We start from the raw sequence: 27,417 nt of genomic DNA on the forward strand, positions 1-27,417 counted from the left end.
AACTGCTATTAAAGAGTACTAACGATAAAACTACCGAACGATCCTGCTCCGAACTTTTTATTTCGCCTTCGAACAATCGGGTGTTTAAATTTTTAAATGTCATTTATTCAACTCAGCGCGAAGAATCGTTTAAGCTCTCACAAGAAACGCCTTTGCGCCTTATAAAACTTTTAAATGTATTCAAGATCCTCCAGACAAAATGAGCAGGGATAAATGAGGTATTCGCGAAGAAAATAGTTCATTAAACGAAACGAGGACTCCAGACGATATTGCACAATGAAAGTATTTTAAAAATTACAGCTTTATAGCTGACTAGATGACGCCCGCAACTCCGTTTGCGCCTTAAGAGGAGTCCACACCGCCCTTTTTTCCATACAAACGTTGTCCCCTGTTTCCTCCCTGGATAATGCTAGTAGAGTTATAATTTTTTTCCTGAATATCTACGGCCACTAATACGATGTCCCTATGTTTTCTTTTTTTTCATAATTTAATTATTAAATAAGATATGAACGTTCAAAAACCCAAAAAAATGGTCAGATTTTCCGCTGTGTTCAAACGTCCAGAAAACAGATTTGGCTAGATTATACAAAAAAAAGCAAAACATAGGAACACAGATCAAGCTTTTTTTAATCTTTAATGAAAAAGTACTTAAATCGGTTAAGTTTTGGAGAAGGAATCAGGGGACAACGAATCGTTGATTTTCTGGATTTTCTGCAGTTGTCTCTATCGCGTTCTGCGGTATAGGCTTGAGGTAAGGGAGACAGCTATAGATATTACACGTGCTTTTTTTTTCATTTCTCTAGCCCCTGGTCTATCCTCTTAATTCGTTCATCGCGCGGGAACCGTATATTCTAAAATAAAAAGTATCCTATGTCCTTTCCCGAGACTCAAATTATATCTTTGCCAAATTTCAGCCTCGTCGGTTCAGCGGTTTAGACGCGAAGCCACAGACAGACTTTCGCATTTATAATATTAGTATGGACTATGGATACGTCTTTTAAATTGGGTCGCGTCGTCTATAGATAATATATTTAATATACTTAATGTTTATTTGAAATATTTTGAGATTTCTTCGTTGAATATAATTTACTTCGCTTGTCTCCGCGTTACCTGTTTTTGTATCTGCAAAATGTATTGTGACATACTTTTGGATATATTTTAGACATTTCTGCAACAAAAATGTAATAAACAGTGCAAACTGCAGAAATTAGTCATATACTAGCTTTGTATTCGAAAAGACTACATCCCACTATATACCTGGGAAAGCCATGCTTCGGCAGGAATGGGCCGGCTCGACCGGATAAATACCACGTTCTCACAGAAAACCGGCGTGAAACAGCGCTTGCGCTGTGTTTCGCTGAGGGAGTGAGTTTTCCGGAGGCCCAATCCCCTACCCTATTCCCTTTCCTACCCTCCCCTATTCCCTTCCCTACCTTCCCCTATTCCCTCTTAAAAGGCCGGCAACGCACATGCAGCTCTTCTGATGCTGCGTGTCCATGGGCGACGGAAGTTGCTTTCCATCAGGTGACCCGTATGCTCGTTTGCCCCCTTATTTCATAAAAAAAAAGACTAGGATTGCCAATGAAAGAACTTTCTGCAAACCAATGATCTGTGAACTCTTAAAATGCATTTAATTAGGTTTTATAGTAAAAACATATTTGAAATAAAAAACCGTGGTTATTTTTGTCGTCTATTTTAAGTTTGAACAATTCTCGTACTGAATACACTTTGGTTCGTGTCCGGAATTTATTTCTGGTTCACGTCAGCAAGATGGAGACATTTTTTGTGTATTCCGTTAGTTTCACTTTTAGATTTATGTTACTTGACTTTTGAAATATCTGTCCGGCTTAGTCCCGGATTTTGTTTTGTAACAAGATGTTTACAAAACATTTTGAACTGTGTTTTAAGGATTATCTATTTTAAACTATAATTAGACTAATTTACGATTTAAAAAAAATATTGTATGGTCGGTCTAATAATATAATCTATACTAGCGATCGCCCAATGGTCGAAATTCGAACTTTTTAATTATCTTCTTTCAGCTCCCCGTTTTAAGTATTGACTATAAAAAACAACAATCCATTTTTAATTTGAATTTTGACAACAGACTTCAACCATAAACAAAGGAGTATACTTAATTCGTGTGTATAGGCTTGTCAGTCAAAACATGGTAGTATGCACGTTGTAGTGTGTGTAATGTTTTATTTATTTAAAAAAAGTATGATAAAAGCATAATTTCAAAATAATCTTAGCTCGATGCACTCCTTCACCATAATATAAACTAACTGTGCAAAATTTCAATCACCTACGTTTCCGCATTTTTCGTCAAAAGGATCGAAAGTTTTTCGCTCGCGTATTAATATTCATATAGATTAAACTAGACAACACCCACAATTCCGTTGCACTAAAATTCGTTTATCGCGCGGGAACTGTACATTTTTCCGGAATAAAAAGTATCCTATATCCTTTTCCAGGATTCGAAGCATCTCCATACCAAATTTCAGCAAAATCAGTGGGTAAAGTGTGAAGAGGTAACAGATAGACTGACAAATATTATATTAGTAAGAATAGCCTGTGAGAGTGCTGAGCAATAAACTCGTACAGCGATTGTCACGGTTAGATATTAAATAGTTCACGTTTCTACAAAATCGAATAATATTATGTTTCATTCCAGACTTAGTGAGAAATGTGTCTGGAAATATGAATACTTGTTGCTAAAGCAAATGCATAGCAATCGGCAATCTTTATTCACTTGACGTCCACTATGAGCAAATGCCAAATAGGTGTCGTTTCTGAGAAATAGAGTCATATTATGAAGAGATTAGCTCTAGTATGAATGATATGAAAGAATGCATCGTTACAGTTTTGTTTATCAAAGGCACCTGCAGCTCTTCTAATGTTGCGACGATAGTTGCTTTCCATCAGATGACCCGTTTGCTCGTTTGCCCCCAAAAAATATATAATATGATGATGCTAATTATTGCTAAGTGCCAAACCTAGTTAAATAATACAGGTGCAAAACAAGCAATATTATCAAATTCAAAATTAGGTCGCTTTTCCTGTCGTGACTCATGCGCGTCATCGCCCGCGCGCGGATCTTGTCCGCATGCAAATAGCCCGCATCCTATAATTTCATAGATGCTTTTCCTGTCATGCGGGCAACACGCGTTGCAGGAGTATGTTATGACCCGCATGCGGACCAGTACCGCGCGGGTGACACTGACGACGCGCATGACAGGAAAAGTTCCCATAACCCATCAATCCCCAAGCGGCACCCGGCTGTCCCCTCAAACTGTGGATGTGATGCCAAAACTATCTATATGTGAAAAAGTGGATCAATTCTTTTACGCAAAATTGCTTAAGTAGATGTTTTTTTTTGCGCAGTGTAGATACACGTATCTGCAGGATTGTCTACGAATTCTAGAAATCCCTGTATATGAGAATACTTTAAAAGCCATAAAGATTGTTAACCTACATCTATATTTACGAAGGGCAGTCACTTTACTAATAATAACCTTTTATTGGCTGGATAAGTACGCTTTTATCTTTCCGGTACCCCATTATCTGAGAGTAAATAATACTTAAGGTAACTTTTGTGTTTGGAATTTTAGTGTTAAATTACACCTTAAAAAGTATTTGTATTTTTAGGAATGTTCGGTTATCATATAAGATTACGCTTGTTTTTCGCCTGAGATCTGTCTTGTTTTACGTTTGATAGTCTGTCGTGTCTAAACACACTAGGCCGAAGTTACGCGGCGTATATTCCGCATGATTACGTCCGCAATGTCAAACGCATACAAAATACGGACGGAACGCTACGGAATAGTGTGTCATCGGTAATTTAAAATACATTGCAGGCGGAATCATGCGCCGAAATTTACGCCGCGTAACTTCGGCCTAGTGTGTTTAGACACTTAGAAGCCTTGTATCGATTTTTACAATATTGAGACAATATCGACTTGGGACGAAGCAGATGGCAAGTACAAGCTATGTCGACCACAAACACCCATACGTCATAATCAGTGATGGATTAACCTTTAATGAAATTAAGCAATTGCCTAGGCTCTAGGGTATCACGTCTGATGGGGCACCAGAAAAAGCACAAAAAAATCCGTCCTTAGGGCATCACGTCACAAAAAACCGCACCAGAAAAAGTTTCTAGGAAAAAACTAATGTTTTTAGGCGGTAAAGGTTTAAAGACTGATTCTAGTTGACATACGGATAGGGGGGCCTACAGGCGTGGATTTATTGCTTATTTGTTTTAATTTTGTATTATTTATTGTATTATTAATTGCTTAGGGTCAATTTATACTAGCGCAGAATCAAAGTAAAGCGCATCGAAGCGAATTATTAAAACTGAATATAACAAATTAACGTACTTTATCACTGCTCAGAATTTAAAAAGGCGCGCGCAACCGCGCGAATTCGTTTCGACGCGCCCGACTAACGCTGAATGGCCTCGCGGAGTATAAATTGACCCTTCAATTTATACTAGCGCAGAGACGAAACGAAGCGAAGCGAATTCCCAAAAACTGAACACAGAAAATTCAACCTTAACTCCAAAGCGTAACGCATACATTACTTCTGCGAGGCCATTCAGCGTTGGTCGGACGCATCGACGCGAATTAGAGCGAATGCGCGCGCTTTTTTAAATTCTCAGAAGTAATAAAGTGCGTTAACGCTTTGGAGTTAAGGTTGAATTTGTTATATTCAGTTTTAATCATTCGCTTCGATGCGCTTAGACTCTGCGCTAGTATGAATTGACCCTTAGGGCATCAAGTAGTCTTATAGAAATAAACAGAGTCTAGAATAGGTTCTTGCAGCTATTTGTGAAGGAACTTCCATTGATTAGACAAATTAATTCCATAAAAAGCTGAGCTATATTTTTCCGGCAATAAAACCTAAAAGAGATTTCTTAAGTTTCCTTTGTAGTTTCATATAAAAGATGATTACAAAGTTTTTATGAAGAAACTTTCTGTTTGAGTTATTGTAAAATGGGAAATGATTTATAAAAATGTTTTTTATGCCTCAGTTTAATGATTCACAGACAATTTAACGATACTTAAACTTAATTGGATTTTTTTGCGCCAATTTGCGATATGTCAGAATAGAACCAGCTGGGTCTTTACTCTTTGTTATAAAAGAGAATATTAATCTACAATTGCAGGGTCATGGTTGTGTTATCTAGCGTCAGCTATTACCTAGCGGATACCATAATCAAAGGTGACTGACTGACATGGTGATCTATCAACGCACAGCCCAAACCACTGGACGGATCGGGCTGAAATTTGGCATGCAGGTAGATGTTATGACGTAGGCATCCGCTAAGACAGGATTTTGATAAATTCCAACCCCAAGGGGTTCAAATAGGGGATGAAAGTTTGTATATAATAAAACTTCTTAACGCGAGCGAAGCCGCGGGCAAAAGCTCGTAATAAATATTAGTAGTAACTAGTAAGTACCCTTAGAATTAACTCTATTCTAATTTCTAACCAATGATCGCTTTGAAGTCACTGCCGCATTCAGATACATTTAATTATGATTCACCTTCAATTTAATGAAGAGTTTCACAGATAATGTATTCAGAGGCTTATGTCAAAAATTTCATTTAATTAAATTACATAAGTGGGAGAGCCATGCTTCGGCACGAATGGGCCGGCTCGATCGGAGAAATACCACGTTCTCACAGAAAACCGGCGTGAAACAGCGCTTGCGCTGTGTTTCGCCGAGTGAGTGAGTTTACCGGAGGCCCAATCCCCTACCCTATTCCCTTCCTACCCTCCCCTATTCCCTTTCCTTCCCATCCCTACCCACCCCTATTACCCTATTCCCTCTTAAAAGGCCGGCAACGCACCTGCAGCTATTCTGATTGCCCCCTTATTTCATAAAAAAAAAAATAATAACAGGAAAAATCATAAATATTAAATATTTTTTAAAATGAAATAAGGGGGCAAACGAGCAAACGTTCGTTTGCCCCCTTATTTCATTTTAAAAAAAAATTAGTAAGTACGTGTTCGTCTCTGAGTGCCGCAGTAATACACGCATATAAAGTTTCTCTCTATGCGTGTGCTCACAACTGAAAATTCCTTTAAATTCGCTCTGTTATAGCTTTAGTAATGTATGTAACATCCCTTAGTCAGCCCTTTTCCTACGTGTCCAGCATTTCCTTTGTGTAGCAGCTTCGGTTGCATTCCCAGTCCCACGCTCTCCATCCAGTATCCATCCGCGCTAGACGTGTGCTTAAAAAAATCCAAATTGTTTTTTTTAAAGCCAAAATCCTTGTGCGTTGTAACAGCTCGCTTTGTTATAGAAATTTTAGTGGCCGCAAGTAGGGTTACCAGATACACATTTCAAAAGTCCTGGCAAAATTCCTGATTTTCGGCCAAAATTAGTGACACGAGCTATTTATTTGTTGATTTTTTAATTTTTAATTTGTCAATGTTGATTGATTTATGTTTATATCGTAAAAAGATTATCACGATTATTTATAAGTTAAGTACAATTTATGAAACTCCGTACTCTTGCTTAACCTTTTTTGTTATTATGATTAAAAATAAAAGTTAAGTGTATAAAATTTTATTGTTTCAATTATTTGCCGAAAATTCCTGACATTTCCCTTTTCCGGCCGCATTCCTGACATATTATTATGTCTAAAATTCCTGACATCTGGTCACCCTAGCCGCAAGAGCCCGCGGGTCGACGTTATGCACCAGATAAACGTCGCTTAACTGATTCTGAGGGTTATCAGGATATAGGTTTATGGCAGCGATAAAAAGCGGGGCGGGAGTCATAAAAAGGATTTGAGACTTATTATACTTATTAGTGGATCCGCTTTAGGGATAAAGCGGTGTTTTTCAACTTTAGGTGATATTTAAACAGGTACCTATATATCTAAATTTTTAATGTCGAAGTCCTATAGCAAGAAAGTAAAAATATATGTACAGCCGAATACAGAAGTTTATTACTGAAAGTCGGTTAAAATGCATATAATTTTATTTTGAGCTAAGGCGTCACTATCGGTTTTCGAAAAATAAATTATACATTTCCAGAGCCCTAAGCTACCTAAGATGCTATATAGCATCTTAGCTTAGGGCTCTGGAAATGTACTAACTACCAAGAGTACCAACTACCAAGTGATCGGGCATCATAGTATTGCTATAAATTGCTAATGTTTAGTAATTATTCAAATGGCATATTCAGGTGTAAAATTGTTGCCAAAGTTTGAGTCACACTCGCAAAGACCTAGCACAAAACAACTTATAAAACAAGCGTATTGAAACATTCGCATAAACTTAAAGTGATTTGCTTCACAAGTTCTCGGCAATAAGCCTGGCTGTTTTATATTAGTTTCTGCTTTCCGCTGAAGTCGACTTATTCGTTTACGCCTTAAATGTACTGGAAATGTGCTAAAATGTTTCCGAGCTTTCAAACGCTATTTTAAATAAGTTTTTATGTTATTATTTTTAAATTTTTGTGAATTATGACTTATGAGAGACTAATTAAATGGTTTTATGAAGTGTTGAGTTTGTAGCGTTTAAAAGGTTGACTTAGTTTTTATGACTCGCTGTATATTTTACTTTTAAAATACCTACTTAGAAATAAATGAAAATTAACCCTGAACTGGATTATGTTGTAGCTCTAGTTAAGTACGAAAAACAAAGTGGGGTTTCATAAATTTATTACTTACTTAAAACTTAATTACAATTTTTTAGTATTTAAAACCAGAATTCCAATTCTCGTAGTTAAGTTAGTTATGAAAAGTCTGGGTACAGGTATAAACTGACTCTTCGAGTTTGGACTCATCTTACAGAATTATAGGGAATACCGAATATCACTCGATTTAATTGATGTATAAAATAACGACGATCAAAAAACTATAAAATTGCAGGCGCAAAGTGTGTGACTGAAAGCACCAGCCGAGCCTTTTGTGCCTCAAATTTTATAGTTTTTTGATCGTCGTTTTTTTATACATCAATTAAATCGAGTGAAATTGACGATACGTACTAGATCAAAAATTATCTGAAAATTCCAAATAATTTGGACATAGTATGGCAATTTCGTTAAAAGAAGAGGTAACTTTGGGATTTTTTGTGTAATGGAATATGAATTCCAATGTGTTAGATCCTTAAATATCACCATATATATTTTTTCAGGATTTAAATTTCTATATTTTTATCTTGAAAATCGTCCGTTTCTTTACCTAGACCGCCTTAACAAAAGTGTCCGGAGTTCACCCGGACACTTTTCAAAAACCCGGCCGGACGCTCCCCGGACGCCCTTCAAACTAGGACAAATCCAGGAAAATCCGGATGGCAGTCCTACCCAAGCTTGAGGTAGCTTGAAATCATCAGATACATAATATATTTTGTAATGAGTTTGCTCCCTTTGTTGCAAATATTTGAAAATATCCTGGGAACTCTAAGCCAATCTGGCCGTCAATTACTAAGTTATCAATGCGTGTGTAAAAGCGTGAAATGACGGTGAATTTGTAAAATTACGGAAATTATAAGGCTCAGGATAATAGGGGTTCAAGACAATGACTTATTATATTATGTGCCGCTAAAGGATGTTATCCAGGTAATGTGGGATTCTATTGATATTGTGAATGATTGGAACACTTCTTAGGGTTCCGTACCCAAAGGGTAAAAACGGGACCCTATTACTGAGACTTCGATGTCTGTCTGTCCGTCTAGTCTGTCTGTCTTCAGACTGTATCTCAAAAACCGCTATAGCTAGACTTCTGAAATTTTTACAGATTCTGTATATTTCTATTGCCGTTATAAAAACAAATATTGAAAACAAAATAAAATGAATAATAAAGGCGGGCTCCCATACAACAAACGTGATTTTTTGGCCTTTTTTGCTCTATATCAATAATGGTAACAAACAAGTAGGCACTTGAAATTTTCACAAAATCCTCAAATATAATTTATGTGTACCTACTTTAATAATTAATAATAAAATAAATATTTAAGGGTTACAAAAAACATAATTTGGCCTATTTATGCTCTATAACCTTACGGAACCCTTCATGTGTGCGTCCGACTCGCACTTGGCCGATTATTTATTTGGCCTTTTTTTGCTCGTAGTCAATAAAGGCATCAGGTTGGCATTTTGAAATTTTTACTTTCTTTTATTTTATTTGTAGGTACTTAAGTAGGTACTTTAATACTTAATAAATAATAATAAAATTAAAATAAATACCTATTTAATATATAATAAGGCTCGGGGCTCTTATACATAAACACAATTTTTGCCTACTTTCGCTCTATAGCGGTACGGAACCCTTCGTGCGCGAGTCCGACTCGCACTTGGCCGATTATTTATACATATTATAATATCCTAAGCTCATTATTTAGTTATCTGAAGTTCAAACGGCGAATCTCACAAAAAATATATATTTTAAAATTACAAAATTTGTATGGTATTTTGTGCCTCGTTATTTTGATGAAATATAAAAATTAATATTCAAAATTCTAATAAGTAATAAAAATGTAATAGTAGGCTATAATTATTTAATAGAAGTTACGAACTATCATGATTAAAGTTGGTACGAAATAAACATCGGCAAAGTTGAATTTAGACTGTAAAATTATGTTAAAAAAGAACATTGATTGAACATGTAAAAATATTATGGTAATTGATAGAATTATTTAAAACTAGCTGTCCCCGTGAACTTCGTGTCACTTTAAAACCTTCCCTGGACTTCTACGAATATTTTAAGACTAAAATTAGCCCAATCCGTTTTCGAGTTTTAGCGTTACTAACAAAAGTGTTGTTTTTAGACTTTTTATGGAAATTAAAATTTTTTTTTTTTTAATTTTTCTATCCGTAAGAACCATCCTCGTACTTCAAGGAATATTAAAAAAAAAGAATTAGCGAAATCGGTCCAACCGTTCTCGAGTTTTGCGCTTAGCAACACATTCAGCGACTCATTTTTATATTATAGATAATAAAACGAGCGAATAAAAAATTACTTTGCGACTGATGATGAACAATACTGTTTTAATAACATGAGCGGTATTAATTTGACTAAGCGAAAAATAAACTATACTAATATTGATTTATAATAAAATCCAGAACGAGCTTACAAAATGTGGATTGCGATTTATCTATTTCAGATATTAAAATTCTATCCGAGCGACTGTATTACTAGGTGAGCGACTGGAAATACATAGCGGGCAACTTTAATATTATAATATAATATGGATTCAATTTTTCTAAGTGAGGTTATTTATCACGAGCTACTAAAAAGTTCACTTTGAGCAAACTTTTGTGAGCTGCTTTATTAATGATAATTGGTTACTGATATTCTATTTGAGGCTTTATATTTTATGACTTTTTATATTATAGATTATAAAAAAAAATGCATCGGCCGGGAATCGAACCCGGGCCGCCCGCGTGGCAGGCGAGCATTCTACCACTGAACCACCGATGCTTGTGGTAACTTTGCGAATTTGATGACCGCTTGGACTCAACTGATCCGGTAAAAGCATGATGCTGACAGTTGACCTTGAACCAACGTTCGATAGGCGAATGCGTTGGCCGGCGCGCTGGCCCAATCTGTAGAACGGGCGTTCGCGCGTTGGCGGTAGCCGGTAGGTATTTCGCCTGTTCGACACATTGGGCCAGCGCGCCGGCCAACGCGTTCGCCTATATGTAGTGCCAACCTTTGTGCAAACTGTAATGAGATGAATGATGATAATTATAGAACTTACCTACTTCGAAACGAAATATTCTTAATGATTGTATTTTTATTTTTCAGGTAAGCGAGATTTTCATCAAAAATGAGACGGGGCCTACATTTATAATGGTATTTAGTAATTTATTGCACCAAATACAAAAGTAGGGCTGAATCTTGATAATGTGTCAAAATTATTTCTTGGGCGAAAAAAACAATGAAAAAGCATCCCCTTTCTGTAAATTCTGATTAAAAAGGACGATTATTAGGCTCAATTTATATACCTGTAGCGGCCAAACCGCGCCATAGCGCCGGCGAATATAAATGCAGCCTTATAATATTAATCCGTACTTAATATTATAAATGCGAAAGTGTGTCTGTCTGTCTGTCTGTCTGTCTGTCTGTTACCTCTTCACGCTCGAACCGCTGAACCGATTTTGCTGAAATTTGGCATGGAGATACTTTGAGTCCCGAGAAAGGACATAGGATAGTTTTTATCCCGGAAAAATGTACGGTTCCCGCTCGATAAACGAATTTTGACGCAACGGAGTTGGGGGTGTCATCTAGTAATTGATAAAATTAGGGACTATTAAAGTTATAATTAGGTAGGTACGAGATAACACTAGTCATCTACATCCCTATTCCATAGGCATAATAAGAGCCAGTCCACACGGCGCGTTGCGTCGACGCAGCGCTGCCGTTTGACGCATATAAGTCGGCCTATTTCGAAGCAGTCGTCCCCTCATGTGTGCGTTGCGACGACGCAATGTGCTGTGTGAATACCTTGGTTATTTGTATGTAAAACAACGCAACGGCTGCGCTGTGTCGACGCAACGCTGACGCATCGCGCCGTGTGGACTGGCTCTAAGCTTAAATTATTGTTTTCAATAATCTCTAAAACATGCAATAAATTACTTGAAATAACTAACATAATAGATGGCTAGTAAAGTTTTATGTCCTAAAACACTTATCGTCCATTATAGTAAACTTCATGACCTAGGACTCCCCAGGTACCCTAGCGTTTGAACGAACCTAAGTTTACAGCGCTATAAAATCTAGACATTTTTCTCTATTGGCATGTCGGGCAAAATGGTTTTAGTTAAGGCTAAAAACGTTTTAAGATTTTTCTTCTTTGAGTTAATTTTTTTTACATATAAAAAATTGTTGTATTTTTACATTTTTAACAATGAATGCTTGAACATGTAAAAATATAAATTATAAAAAGATTGCATCGGCCGGGAATCGAACCCGGGCCGCCCGCGTGGCAGGCGAGCATTCTACCACTGAACCACCGATGCTTGATTTTGCCTTATAAAATAATCATACGGGTAAAATAGTGGATAATATTTTAGGTACTTATAATTATTTGGTACTATGGTACTACTAATTAATGTACCTATTATATTCTGTGATATTATTAATTTTGATTACTGATTTCAGTATTTCAGTTCATTATTAAGTATTAATTAAGTGTTTACTTACAAAATATCGGTTAAAAAGCCTGAAATAGACGTATTTTATTTATTTATTAATTCGTTCATCGTGATTCGTGATTATCGCAGACAATATAGACTTTCAATTGTTATGCTGGCAGGTGGCAGCCGGCTGCCGCTTGGGGCTTGATCTAAGATTTAAATTAAAAATAAAGCAAATACGGTACGTAAGTACTGGACATATTATTATTATTAAATCAATTATAGGAATTCCTACACCTATTTATATATTTAAAATACTAATTAACGCTAAATGCTATACATAATTCATAATTGTTTGTCGGAATGTTAAAATTTGCTGATGAGTTAGATATAAATTGCATAAATTTTTAATTACAAATTATTAGTATTTAATGGCACAGTTAAATATACATTAGCGATTCATGCTATTTTTATTTTATTATCTTTATTTTAATTTTTATAACTTAGTTCTAATTATTTTTTCCTAGTTTTTAACTTCGAGGTCGTCGTCATTATACACAAAAACGATTCATTTTTAATTTTTTACCCAAAGGTAAAGAAATAGGACCATACTATAAAACTTCGATGTCCGTCTGTCCGTCCGTCTGTTTATATAGGGGTTGATTTTTTTGCACATGATATTTTCCCAAAATCCTTGATTATATGTGTACTTTATTAATTAATAAAATATTAAAATAAAATAAAAAAAACAAGGGGCTCCCATACAAAAAACACAATTTTTGGCGTATTTTTGCTCTATAACGTTACGGAACCCTTCATGAACGATTCCGACTTGCACTTGGCTGATTATCTATACTAATATTATAAATGCGAAAGTGTGTCTGTCTGTCTGTCCGTCTGTTACGTCTTCACGCTCAAACCGCTGAACCGATTTTGCTGAAATTTGGCATGGAGATACTTTGAGTCCCGGGAAAGGACATAGGATACTTTTTATCCCGGAAAATGTACGGTTCCCGCGCGATAAACGAGTTTTGGCGCAACGGAGTTGCGGGCGTCATCTAGTTATAATTAATATCATAAAAGATATAATATGGAACGACCTCTTCTTCCCGTGATGTAACCCTCCTATTTTCGTATCAGAATGGCCACTAAAATATTAATTAAGGAATAATCCGCACGGCTCGGGTATGTGCACATTCTGCGCAGACCCCGCCAAGGAATGTCTTTAGTAAATATCCTGGGACAACTTGATTTACGTGTATTACTGCCGCTAAATTCGTAGCCTTGGATGTGGTTTGTGATAAAAAAAAAACAACGGCTGGTTTACCTCAAGTGCCAAGGAACTAAAAAGCAGACACGTCTTCGGTGTAGAAAGAGAGGGATACGACTATATCTACTGCTCTCAGAGACAAATATTAATTATACTTTACTGTCATTAAATCAATATTTTGACATAGGTCCCATACATTACATATTTTATCAAACTTTTACGACCTCTGTGGCTCAGTTGGTGGGCGAGTTGATAGCTCAAGCCGGGGGTCGCGGGTTCAAATCCCACCGACGAAACAAAAAGTTTTCAATGTTCCTGGGTCTTGGATTTATATTAAATATAATAATATGTAAAATATAATAAAAAATCTTAACTATATATGTATATTATAAAAGTATTAAATATGTTTTCGTTGTCTGGTACCCGTAACACAAGTCCTTCAGGTACTTAGCACGGGGCCGGACTGACGTGGTGTGAAGCGTCCATAGATAAGTATTATCATGGAGTAAATATACCATAGACGAATTACTTATACATAATATAATAATTATATTAGGTATGTATAATTCGTCTATGGTATTATTTAAAAAAATGAAGTTTAATCATCATTAAAATATATCTCTGAGTAAGGCCTTGTCACCTACACCATGTCAGCAGTCTTGAGTCTACTCCCCCTTCGCCTTACGAATTTTCGATCATGTCACGTGTCTGACGCATTGTAATTGGTACAGAAGTCTGTCTGTTACTTCTTTACGATGAAAGGAATTTATATAAATGAATTTTAAGTCCTGGACCCTGGTATATAAGATACAGTTTGGTGTAAACGCAGCCTATTAAGGATATCTACACTTGCCACATAAGCATGTAAAATCGATAATACCCATAAATCCATACCCAAAACGTTCACAACTGATTATTTACCCAATAATGTGACAAACCCTTTATTGAACAATAATGAATGGATATTGGATTGTTAATGACATGATAATTATTGATTATTAATCGCGCTAGCAGAATTATGGGCCGATTTCGGAGGTAATTTATAGGAGAATTGTGTGAGCAATCAGTTTATTATGTTTAAACGCGTTTATTAATATAATTTAGTGATCACAAATTATAGGATTGTGAGCGATTACAGAAAAAAATAAAAAAGTGACTGTGTGTGTGTTCCGAAATGGAACACTGCACTGGCCAGTGCTGATGACGTCATAAGTCCGACGTCATTGAAACGGTGTATCACCCTGTTATTGTACTAGTGACTGGTGAGACAATCGTATCTGTTTATGAACTGTCTGTAAACTTTGTCACTTTGCTGTCAATGCACTGACCAGTGGTATATTTCAGAACAAATCAAAAAGTATAGGGCTCGCCGCTCGATTCACGAGCACTGGTCGAAATATTGTTTGCACTTTTAGCAATCTTTCGGGCGAAAATTGTCTGAATAGGAGACACATTGTACTCACAAAACATTGCAACTCTCTAAAGATACAAGTTCCAAACGCGTATAGTATTTCAGCAGTCAACCCAAACGTAACATAACAGGGTGGATGTTAAAATTTATGGCACCTCCCACTTCAGTGTGAGTCTTAATTTAGTAACCGTGCGCGAATCTGAAATTTAATCTCAAACAAACAGTAGAGGCGCTGTCAAGTTGTCAGCAAGTCCAATTATGCCGCGGCTCTCGGCCTATTTTGACCTGGCCTTGGATTGGGTGCTTTTCACTTTCCACCCGTTTTTTGACATGGAGAATGTTTTTGGATTCATTATAAACATCTTACAAGTTACGAGTACCTTTGGGAAGCCAGTTGACACAAAATTAACTAGCAACACGGACAATAACAAAAGGTACCAACTACCAAGTGATTATTTTCAAGATTTGTGTATCATAGGAAATATCTCTGAGAATTCCTACTAATTAGACAGCTATCGTCTGTTTAAATAGATTCTTTATTTATATAATGCTATGTCCTTGTCTATCGAGACAGTTTTAAACGTATCGAACAAATATAAAACAAGATTCTCTAAATTCTAATGCCATCAAAAAACTTAAGGTCTTACTACAAAAGATTTAAAGTTTAAACACCTGTTGAACAGTTGATTGGAAAAAAATTCAGTACATATAATGGTCCCAAAACAACTGTTCAATAGATCCATCAGTTAGAATCCATCTAAGTTTTTTGACAGAAGTTTTTTTTTAAGTTTTCTCACAAGCGTTTATGATTGGCTAGCATCAACATTGACCAATCAACAACGTTGAAGATAAACTTCTGCCAAATAAATTCAGAAAACCGGCACCATCTACGGGGAGCATAAAATTCAAATATCGAACGACACGTGCCTCGTTAAAGGACGTAATTTTTTACGCGCGAAAGTTAAACACATTTAGCCAAACTCGCCTGCATAAATTCAATTGTACAGCAATAAAATAATGGAATTACGCGTCAAACACATTTTCGGAGTAATGGGGGCGTACTCTTAACGCGATTAAGGCTGTTTTACATAATCGGGATAAGCAGTCGCGTGACGTAGAATTAAAATTTCACTTTAGAGCGGGAATTTGGCGATGTTTTTACGAGCCAGAAGTCAGAACGGTGCGAAGTTAAAGGTTTTTAATAGGGAAATTTTTACACGTACCATCGTATTCTAAAGCGATAATTAAGTGGCCCTTAGGTTTAATCGGTGCCTTTACTGTTGTATAGGTAGTGTGAAATAAAGTTAAGTATAAGTGGCCCTTAAGTCTAATTTGAGGCCTTGCAGAGATAGTCTAGCAACTAGCATAGAGTATGCCGATCTTAAGTTTCAACGAATATTAAATTCTGGTGGCCTTAGGGCCTACAATCTTTGGTGTTAAAACAGTTCGTGTTTAAAATTGTCTTATTTTAAACATGACAATCTTTATCCATTTATTAGACAATGGCTTTAATTATTTTTCTGAAATTAGTGCGTTTCAGATCAGGGTGAAAAACCCTTTTTACATCTCGATTTTACCAATACGTAACTGTGCATTATTTTCTATTATTTTTTTTGTTTCTTTGTAACTACCTTTAAAACAAGTTCACAGGTTTCCTAGAACTCCTTTGCACCCTGAAAAAACTTCAGAAGTAAAACTTGTGATGGATGTTGCGATATAACAATATGAAATCCCCGAGGGAGCCTTTGGAACTATATTAATGTTGTACAAGTTTATTAACAGTGTGATTATGTAAGTTCCTTACTCTGGGGGCGTCGCCTGCCACTTGGAATTCGGTTCATTACATATCTGTCCTTAATATACTAATGTGATGTGGGAATAGGAATTAGGATGTGTGTGGTCCAAATGAGGCCATTTATTTTCATGCTGATTTTGATATCTATACAGAAAATATTATATATGCGTAAGTGTATCTGTCTGTTACCTCTTCACGCCCAAACCGCTGAACCGATTTTGCTAAAGTTGGTATTAAGATACTTTGAGTCCTGGGAAAGGACAAAGGGTACTTTTTATCCCGGAATTATTATTTTTTAACAAAAGAATTCCAAGGTAAAAACAATATTCTTAAAAATATGATCTAAAAAATATGAAACAATTCTTATTTCTTATTCTTCATTAGTGACTTTTTCTAAATTCAACTTAACATCAACCAATTCTGTACTATACCTGGTGTGAAGTCCTACTTTTTAGTAGCATGTGCCTCGAATACTTCAGAAAAAATTTTAATCACTATTATGTTTCCATACAAATTTCAAGGAGTCCCCTCGATTCCTCAAGGATCCCATCATCAGATCACAATTTCTGTGAACATGGTACCAAATTCGAATTAAACCCTACACAACACAAAAATAATTTTGAAAATCGGACCACAAACGGCTGAGTAATCGTTGAACATACAAAAAAGATACATACAGCCGAACGTATGACCTCCTCCTCTTTGGAAGTTCCCTCGCCATAAACGAATTTTAGCGCAACAGAGTTGTGACCGTCATACGTAAGGACAGACAGACACACTTCAATATAAATTATAATATTAAGTATGGATTAAAGATCAAAGAAAATACACAAATTTAAAATAGATGAGAAAATAAACTTCATAGCCGTGCGAACTATCGGAGAATTATTCTTATCCTAAGGAAGCGTATTAAAAATTAATCGCGTAAGAAACTTGCTCTACGTGACCTTCCGATATCTAGTCTAACGCGACTTCTACCTTTTTTAAAACATCCGCAACACCAGATTAAACTTGGGAAGTTTTGCCGCAGTTTTAAAGCGATTGTTACATGCGTTCGTTGTAGGGTAGCGCATAATTATGATTTTTAGGCAGAAATTAATCTGGAAAAACGCTATGCGCCAAATTATTGATTCTTTCATTTGCGTTAATAAGTAATGATTAAAAATATGTGCGCCTCCGATTTATCCTTGGAAAATGAAAAAAATTCTATGAAAATATCACAAGAGATAATGTTAAAACTACGAAGTCACGAAAAACCTATTTTGCAAGGCACATTTTAGGTAGGCTAAGTCTGAAAGAATGCTGAAAGGTATTAAAACTCGTATGCCACTAGAGTTACGAAAGGATCCAATAGCGTACCTGAAAATCCGTCTCATTTGATGGAGCCTTAAGTCCATGAAGCCTTTAGAGTGCTTTGATTACTAATGGAGGTAATTCCGCTAAAACCAAACGCGGTTATGAGTGAGTTGGCATTAATGTCTCAAACTTACCATGTTAGGGTAAGTGATAGTTATTTTTCTGAAAGAAGTCTTTGAACCTGCAAGCTCTAAGGGTATTTGAGTCTTTCGTGCCATAAATATTCGTCCCAGTGGGACGAATGACTAGAAATGTTTTTTTTTTCTTTCGTCCCACTTTATAAAAGTTTTATTGTTTTCTGACAAAAAATATTGAAGTAGGGTTGGCACAGAAATTATGATCAGTCATAAGTCATAACCAATCTGTTTAAGGTTTACAATCTTCTTTACTTGCACTCTTTCGTATGGGGAAGACGTGCTAAGCCTCCATGGAGGCTTTTAAATATTTGCTAATGCTCATCTTAGGACCACGCGTGCTGTGTATCAAATTTACGTATGTGCAGAATTTAAAATGTATTAAAAAGCTTTTCAGGTTTATAATAGAGTTTCGCGGCTCAGTGCAGCGTACAAGACTTATGAAATCTTAAAAGAAATCTAGAACGTTGCTACGGTGCCTTCATACTGATTTTACGCTGCGATTTGCGATTTACCTAAAAAGTAGAAACGTTAGCCATTTTTATTTTATTTTTGTGGAACTTTTTTAGTAGTAACTTCAATTAACGCTTGTAAAATGTACAGTGTTTGCTCTGATTACTTAATTATGATTAGCTTTCATAGATCTTTACGACATGAAATCGTCAAAAACATTGAGAATTTCATGATTATCTTAATTCAATAAGTTTATAATCCATAACTTACTACCGTATTCTGCATTTCTATGTCTGAAATTAACTTCTGTTAACCACCAGTGTAAAATACTTACGCTATAAAACAAGCCTACTTGAGCTATTACTGGCGCACTTACAAGCTATTATAAAGCCCTAAACCAGGAAACGCATGGAAATTACACAGCTGATGGTCTTGTAAAATTGTCAGCGTCGCAGGCCATCTCAAGGCAAACATAAAATGTTCATGTCGAATTTATTGCGGTGCGATTGCGTCGTAAAGTGTGAAGGTGCTTTTACCCGTGTGTACATTTATGAATAAATAACGATGCGTTCATGAAAACTCGTTCTCGGTACAGTCTTAATCAAACGGAAAGAAAATAAAGGAATTTTCTACCTCTATAGGTTGAATGGCTTTTTGATGTCCAGAACTTTTTAATTTGGTCAAAGGCTAGCGGACTAAGCCCACCCAGGATATTAATTGTACAGAGTGTGCACTGTTGCCGACAGGTCATTCCGTTTCTAACTTATTTGATACACTAGATGAGGACCGCAACTCCGTTCGCTGAAATTAGTTTGTCTGGTAGGACGTACATTATTCCGGGATGAAATGAACCTGTATTCCGAGGACTGAAAGTTGCTGCGTAACAAGTTTCATCGAAATCGGCTTTGTCGTTTGAGAGTGAAGAGGTAATAGACATACAGGAAAAGGGACACGCTTACGCATTTACAACCACAGAAATAAATCAAGATAGAACGGCGACGCGCGTGCGTTGCTATAGGAATCGCTCGTGTCAATTTTTGTTTTGCTTTTAGTTAGAACAAATCAAATCAAAAAAAAAAAAACAAAATGCGCGCGCGATGTGCGCGCTGACTAAATGAACGTTCAACAAATCTTGCTCACTTGCGCAAGATTGAAACACACGTACTCCTTAGCTTAGCCGTTCTATTTTGATTTATTTCTGTGTTTATAACATTATCTTGGACTATGGATTAAGGATAAGTACACACCAAGTACCAACATATAAATCTCTACCTGTGGGGCTAAAATGGTCGCTATGTAGAATCATAATATGAATCGTAATATTATTCATTTTCTTAAAATTGCAAAATGGTCACTCTGCTTGCAATTCATGTCTACAGATCGACAAGGCTTTATATGAACGTGGCGAAAATAGGAACTAACGCTGCCATCATACAAAAATGTCATTTTTGACAGTTCTCCTTTACGTGCAGCGCCCCCACGTTCATAAAAAGAGATCGACAAGCGATCTGTAGTAATTCGTACTAATTTAACATTTGTCAGTTTGACAGTTTTGACAATTCATTTGCTGAATTGATTGAGAGGAATTGCTAAATGCGACCATTTTAGCCCCGCTGAAGCTTTTTCAGGGTACTGCATAGGTGTTCTAGGAAACTTGCAAACTTGTTTTGAAGGGAACTACAAAGAAACAAAAAATATACTTAAAAGAAAATAATGCTCAGTTACGTACTGCGGAACTAAAATGGTCGCTTTTAAGAATCAGGATATGAATCATAATATGATTCATTTTTCTAAAATCGCAAAATGCAACTCTGCTTGCAATTCATTTCTGTATTTTTGTACTGATTTGACATTTGTCAGTTTGACAGTTTTGACAATTCATTTGCTGAATTGATTGAGAGGAATTGCTAAATGTGACCATTTTAGCCCCGCTGGTGTAAAATCAAGATGTACGTATGTAATATGTATCAAGTACTCTTGTCGCTAACTGGGTTTGTAATTTGTATGCATACAGCATCATGCAACTTATTTGGTTGTGTTAAGTTAAATGCTAGTGATCTGGCTGGCATGGTTTTACATTACCCAACCAAATTACGTAGGTCTACTTTTGCTTAATAAATTCTCTACATCGTAGAGTCATGAGTTACGTTCGTTGTTCGGAAATTAAAGCCGAAGCCTACGTTGGTTTTCTTGAATCTTCAAGATTTTCCACACTCAATTAAAATCGATTTCGATCAAATTGATATGCAAATATATCGTCTAAACGTAATTCGTATAGCCAACCGTTAGCATTCGTGGAAATGATTTCCTCCGAGCAAATTAGTGGGTGCAATTGCGTCTCCAATTATAGCATATTGTGGCGAAGGAATTGGTGGTTTATTGCCAAATACGTGAAGCTCAAAATCGCGTGGCAAGGTATAATAGCAGGTTCCTTAAGAGGTAGGCAAATTCGCTGGTTGTACGCTGAAATAATGACAGGGTATTTCCAGGACTGATTGATTTTGGTGGCAATAAACTGCGTTTTTGCAATTTGGTTTTGATGTAGAAGGTCAATGACTCCAGAAATTAAGGGCCCTCTTCACGATGCGCCATGTTGGATAACCAAGATTAGGTATGCACTATCTACAGTAAACAGTGCAGCGCAATCATGGGCATGTATGTCTGTCTGTTATCTCTTCAAACCGCTAAACTGATTTTTCTGAAATTTTGTATGGAGATACTTTGACTCTCGGGAAAAGAGTAAAGACAATATGTACGGTTCCTGCGCGATAAACGAATTTTGGCGCAACTCAGTCGCGTGCATCATCTAATATTCTTAATTCTATATTGCATAGCATTCATTGCTATGCGGATGATAGTACAGGTGATGCTGTATATACCGGCTCCCCTAATATTTCTCGGCAAAATGTCACTGAGAGTCGAAACGAACTTGTGTCTAAGGTGGAGAATTCATTGGAGAAGGTCTCGGAATGGGGTAGACGTAACTTAGTCCAATTCAACCCCACCAAGACACAAGTCTGCGCGTTCACCACTAAAAAGTTACCAATGGTCGTATACCTCGCTTCGAGGGCACATCTTTAACCATCTCTCCTAGCATAGATACTTGGCGTCAACATATCGAGCGAAGTCCAGTTCCGATATCATCTTGAGGGTAAGGCCAAATTAGCCTCGAAGAAGCTTGGTGTTCTTAACAGAGCGAGACAGTACTTCAGTCCGGAACAACGCCTACAACTCTAAAAGGCCCTGCGCCTTTCGGCCTCATATGGAATATTGTTCTCATCTCTGGGCAGGGGCGCCAAAATACCAACTGCGAACTAGAACGTATCCAACGAAGGGCTGCTCGAATTGTTGACTGCCATAGTGTTTCAAACAGCTTGGAATTACGCCGAGATGTAGCTTCACTCTGCATCCTCTATCGGTTGTATCACGGGAAGTGCTCTGAGGAATTGTTCGGAATCATACCACCTGCAACTTTTCGCTATCGCCCCACGCGAAAAACATACCATCCTCATCACCTTGATGAGTGGCAGTCTTCCACAGTGCGTTTTTCGCGTAACTTTCTGCCGCGCACTGTAAAACTCTGGAACGAACTGTCACCAGCAGTATTTCCGGACCGATACGACCTGCAAACCTTCAAGAAAAGAGCGTATTCCCTCTTAAAAGGCCGGCAACGCACATGCAGCTCTTCTGATGTTGCGAGTGTCCATGGGCGACGGTAGTTGCTTACCATCAGGTGACCCGTTTGCTCGTTTGCCCCCTTATTTAATAAAAAGCTGGAGCAAGCGCCATGGCCTGGTAGTTAATCCTATGAAAACACAGTTAATTATTATTGGCAGCCCTGGCCTTGTGTCTAGGATTGACTGGAACAGCTTGCCTCCCGTACGCTTAGATAATGTAGTGATTCCTTTTAGTAAGTGCGTAAAAAATTTAGGTGTTTATTTTGACGACACATTATCTTGGTCTCATCACTTAAAAGAAATTAGTAAAAAGATTTATGCTACCTGGTTCTCTGTCTGTCGCCTGCGTTACCTCTTACCTATTCCAACGAAGATAAGGATTGCTGAATCTCTATTCCTGTCAATTCTGGATTATGCTGATGCTTGTTTGACTAATATCACCGAGGATCAATTAAATAAGCTCGAGAGACTTCAGAATCTTGCAATCAGATTTATCTTTGGTTTGAAGAAATTTGATCACGTTTCAGAATTCCGAACACGTCTGAAGTGGTTGCCCATACGTTTTCGACGAGATGCCCGTATCCTATCTCTTGTTTACTGTATCATATATGACCCTTGTTTACCTCTATACCTCAAGAAAAAATTTTTATTTCGCCAAGCCACTGCAAAGGAGTTAAGATCTGCGACAAATTATCATCTAGAAATGCCCGTGCATCAAACAAAATCTTACGGTTCCTCGTTTGTCGTTACCGGTGTAAAGCTCTGGAATTCGTTGCCTAAGCATGTCAAAGTTGCAAAAACGTTAAATTCATTTAAAAATCTGGTCAAGCTACACTATTTAAATATTTGTAAATAATTTATGTTTATGTTTCAAGTTCATGGTATGTCCGTGTTGTACTATGTCATAAGTCATTATTCCTATTAATATAGTTCTATAAATTATATATATATATATATATATATATATATATATATATATATATATATATATATATATATATATATATATATATATATATATATATATATATATATATATATATTGTATAGTATTATTTTGTGATATATATATTTGGTATTTATGTATAGTATTATTGTATATATATGTATATTTATTTATATATTTATAATAATATAATATTTGTATTCTTTTGTCTGCGCATGCACACTTATCTCTTCCAAAATTTTCACCTTCGCTCGTGGTTGCCTGGAAGAGATTGCTACCTAGTAATAAGGCCGCCATTGTGACACCTATGTAAAATCTTGTTTAAATTGTTTGTATTCTCTATGTATTGTGTGCACAATAAAGAATATTTGAATTGAATTGAATTGAAAAAAAATAATATATATTGTTTATCAAGCCACAGATTAAGCTATGCCTTTTGGTAGGTAATAAGTAAAAGGAATACCGAATAGCATTTAATTTTCAAACGTACGTTACCGAAATATCGTAATGGAACTCGTCTGGGGTCTTATAAAAATAAACGAACAAGGGTTGGGACGAAATTAAGTAGGCCAAAGGTTAGGTATCCATTAGGTTCAAGATTTAATCAAGCGTAATGACAGCTCTGCCTCTGGAACTTGATTCCATGGGGTATTGTAGACCCAGGCAGAGGGTATGTGTTATAGTTTATTGTGCTATAAACTTGTGTGATATTAAAGGGTTATTTTAGGGTTACCTTTTGTTATACTGTTTATAGGTTTAAAGAGTCTTCGTTTTATCTAGTTATACGGCAATAATGTCATATACCAGCAAGAAGAGAGTGAAGGCCGGTAACGCACCTGCAACTTTTCCTATGTTGGAAGTGTCCATGCACGACGGTAGTTGCTTTCCATCAGGTGACCCGTTTGCTCGTTTGCCCCTAATTTTATAAAAAAATATACTACCTAAACTTAACCCTCTTTCGGGTGAAGTCGGGTAAATAATACTAGATATAATATTAATGAAAGACTTCTAGGAATGTAGTAGAAAGCGGCAAAAAATATTTTAAGTATTAATTTACATGTCGTTCAGCACGGATAAAATGGTGACATTTAGCAATTCCTCTTTTTTTTTATGAAATAAGGGGGCAAATGAGCAAACGGGTCACCTGATGGAAAGCAACTTCCGTCGCCCATGGACACTCGCAGCATCAAAAGAGCTGCAGGTGCGTTGCCGGCCTTTTAAGAGGGAATAGGGTAACAGGGGAGGGTAGGGAAGGGAAGGGAATAGGGTAGGGGATTGGGCCTCCGGTAATACAAAAAAAAATACAAAAATACAAAAAAAAAAATGTCAAACTGACAAATATCAAATTAGTACGAATTACTAGATATGAATTGCAAGCAGACTTGCATTTTGCAAGTGCAAGCAGACTTGCATTTTGCGATTTTAAAAGAATGAATCATTACATGATTCATAATATGATTCTTCAAAGCGACCGTTTTAGCCCCGCAGAAGAAATTTCAATAGTGCGATTCAGAATTGTGCGTTGTACCTGACAGACTTGTTTGTAAGGGTCAAGTTAGTATGTCTTTGTATCCCTTCTCATAAATGAGCAGTAAACAAAATCAACTACTTATTACCTATCGAAAGACTCAAAGACCCCTTGGTTTACATTAACTTCAAAGTCGTTGTTTAAATTACCTTTCAGTGCAGTAATTGATACGTTTGTCTTACGACAATTTGCAAAATGGCGTATCGGCACAGCATAAATATTATACAGTAGAGGAAGTAGGAACTTAGTTGTATGATGTGTCCTTGAAAAGTAGCTTACAACAGGGAGACATGCTTACGTTTTTACTGTGTCCCGATTCTCCTTTTAACCGAAATTAAGTACCTATATATACTAATGAGGTTTTCAATTTTACTGCTTGTAATACTAGATGGCGCCCGGATCTCTATTGCGCCAAAATTCGTTTATGCGTAGGAACCGTAGATTCCGGGATGAAAAGTATCCTATGTCCTTTCCTGGGACTCCAAGTATCTCCATACCGAATTTCAGCCAAATAGGTTTAGCGGTTTAAGTGTAAAAAAGGTAACAGACAGACAGACACACTTCGCATTTATAATATTAAATATGGATGTTTTTTCCCCTGGTAACTTCACCTTTTGCGAATTGAATTAGTAGAGTCGTAATCGTTCCGTCCGTGTATCAAAATAACCTACTGTATTAGTTTATACTGTGGTATATCTGGTGTGGCTACAAAAGAAGTGACGCGGCGGGGAGCCATCAGTCCCCCGGAGGTGGCCCGAAACTGTCAGCGGCAGACGCGGGTTGCTCCAAATAAAACTACTGCAACGGGTGTTACACTGGGGTTAAAAGTGTTGTTGTTACCTAGTTTGTAAAGTGTTTTTCTAAATATATCTAGATTTTCGCGATGATTTATTAGTATAATTAGTCGTTTTGTAGCAAAATTGGCCACGTTGACCTGATTCCTGTTTGCTAAAACAGTTTTGGACATAATTGTCATTTAAACAAACCCAATGAGGGTTTTCGAATATCATTTGCCACCAGAGGGACGGTAGGGTCTTTCGTGTCAAATGTCGTGTCAGACAGACATATGACAGCTATATCGTGACATGTGGAAGCTATTTCGTGACATATGACGTCTGTTTGACACGACAATTGACACGATAGACCCTACGGCTACATAGCGCCATTTGTCCCTCATTGATGTTGATCGTGGACAATCATGGACGAGAAAATACGTCTCTAGTCTCAACTTTACACTATTATACATGTTCATACTCGTACTCGCTTATATTGGTCCACGACCCATCATAGATCATAGCCAACATTTTAGACATCCTTGAGTTGATATTGAATCGTAAAAAGAAAATATTTATTTTTCTTTCCATTGTGCTATGACTTTTCCTTATTATTTCATCATACACTCGGACGTCAAAAGCGACATTTTTCATTAGAGCCGCCAAGATATATTTTGTAATTGTAAGAAATACCAAAAATACATAAACATGGCACATTAGGGAAATGCGCCACGTTAGAAATAATGGCGGCGTACGCAATATGGCGGCCTGAAGAATTATTGTCAGTGGCACTATGTCACTCGGGTGCGCGTTTGTTACCCCTGATGTGTTTTAAATTAAATGCTTTGTAAGCAGACAATGTACTGAAGACCGAAAGTTTTGCAATATTTTAATTCAAGTGTTAATGTTTAATGTGAATATTATAGTATAAACTAGCTGTCCCGACTCCCGGCAAACGTGTGTCTTTGCCATATAAAGTACTAGCTGTTGCCCGCGACTTCGTCCGCGTGGACTTCAGTTTATAAAGCGCGATGTCAACAAAATTGGTGTCAAAAGCTTTTATAAAAAAACCCTGGTACCCCTTAAATCAATACAGCTGTGCAGTGTGCACACAATAAGTATTTCATTTTTTATATTAAACTTTATATTTTATGCCAAATTTTAAAGCTTATTTAGCCCCCCAATTACACAACTTTACCCATAAACTATTTATCATTGATAGGTTTAAGGTTACGTCACTGCACAGATAAAGTACTGAGTTTTAAAAAATACCGTAGAATAGATATAACAATCGAAAAAAATCGAAACTTAAATGGTGTAGTATATAATCAAAGCTTAAATGTAAGATCAAAGATGATACCACCTCTTATAGAAAGACTTTTGAGCAAGCGTCAGCGCGATATAGAAGACGCACGGCGCCATCTATTAATAGATTTTTGGAACTAACTTAATTTGTACAAATTTACGCAGTTTCACCCCCTTACAACGCTTTTTTTCAGTGAAAAAAGTAGCCTATGTCCTTTGTCAGGCTTTAGACTGTCTGTATACAAAATTTCATTACAATCGCTTCGGTAGTTTTGGCGTGAAAGCGAGACAGACAGACAGACAGAGATACTTTCGCATTTATAATATTAGTATAGATTTCGCCCGTATTATTTATTGAAGTGACTAAATAAGTATGTCACCATGGCAACGTCCATCGCTATCCCGTCGCACAAACAATGGTCGCCGTCTAAGTATAAGGGTTCCTTGTTGACTACGGAACCCTAAAGAAGGTATTTTTAAAGTCATGAGCTAAAAACGAAGCTGCTATTTAGTTAAACGTAAATTCAAACGCTAGTAGGTTTCAGAAAGTGTGAGGTTGTTTCTGAAACTTACAAGTCCGTGTTGAGACGACAATTTTCTGCGTGAAGTGAGTAATGGCAGACTTGAGTCATTATGTTCTTGCAGGTCGCGAGTTACGCAGTGAATTTCTGGA

At 36.7% G+C, this 27,417-nt stretch overlaps 1 protein-coding gene and 2 non-coding genes across 3 annotated transcripts in view; 1 reads left to right on the forward strand and 2 right to left on the reverse strand.

Annotated features, from left to right (window-relative positions):
* LOC121736848 overlaps window positions 1–27,417 on the forward strand; it is a 628,730-nt gene that overhangs the window by 16,361 nt on the left and 584,952 nt on the right. The gene's annotated exons all lie outside the window — the stretch shown is intronic.
* Window positions 10,368–10,438, reverse strand: Trnag-gcc. Its single transcript has one exon. It is a non-coding gene; the product is annotated as a tRNA-Gly (tRNA).
* Window positions 11,909–11,979, reverse strand: Trnag-gcc. The gene has a single exon. It is a non-coding gene; the product is annotated as a tRNA-Gly (tRNA).

The sequence above is a fragment of the Aricia agestis genome, chromosome 19, assembly GCF_905147365.1.
Source record: "Aricia agestis chromosome 19, ilAriAges1.1, whole genome shotgun sequence".
Classification (NCBI taxonomy): Eukaryota; Metazoa; Arthropoda; class Insecta; order Lepidoptera; family Lycaenidae; genus Aricia; species Aricia agestis.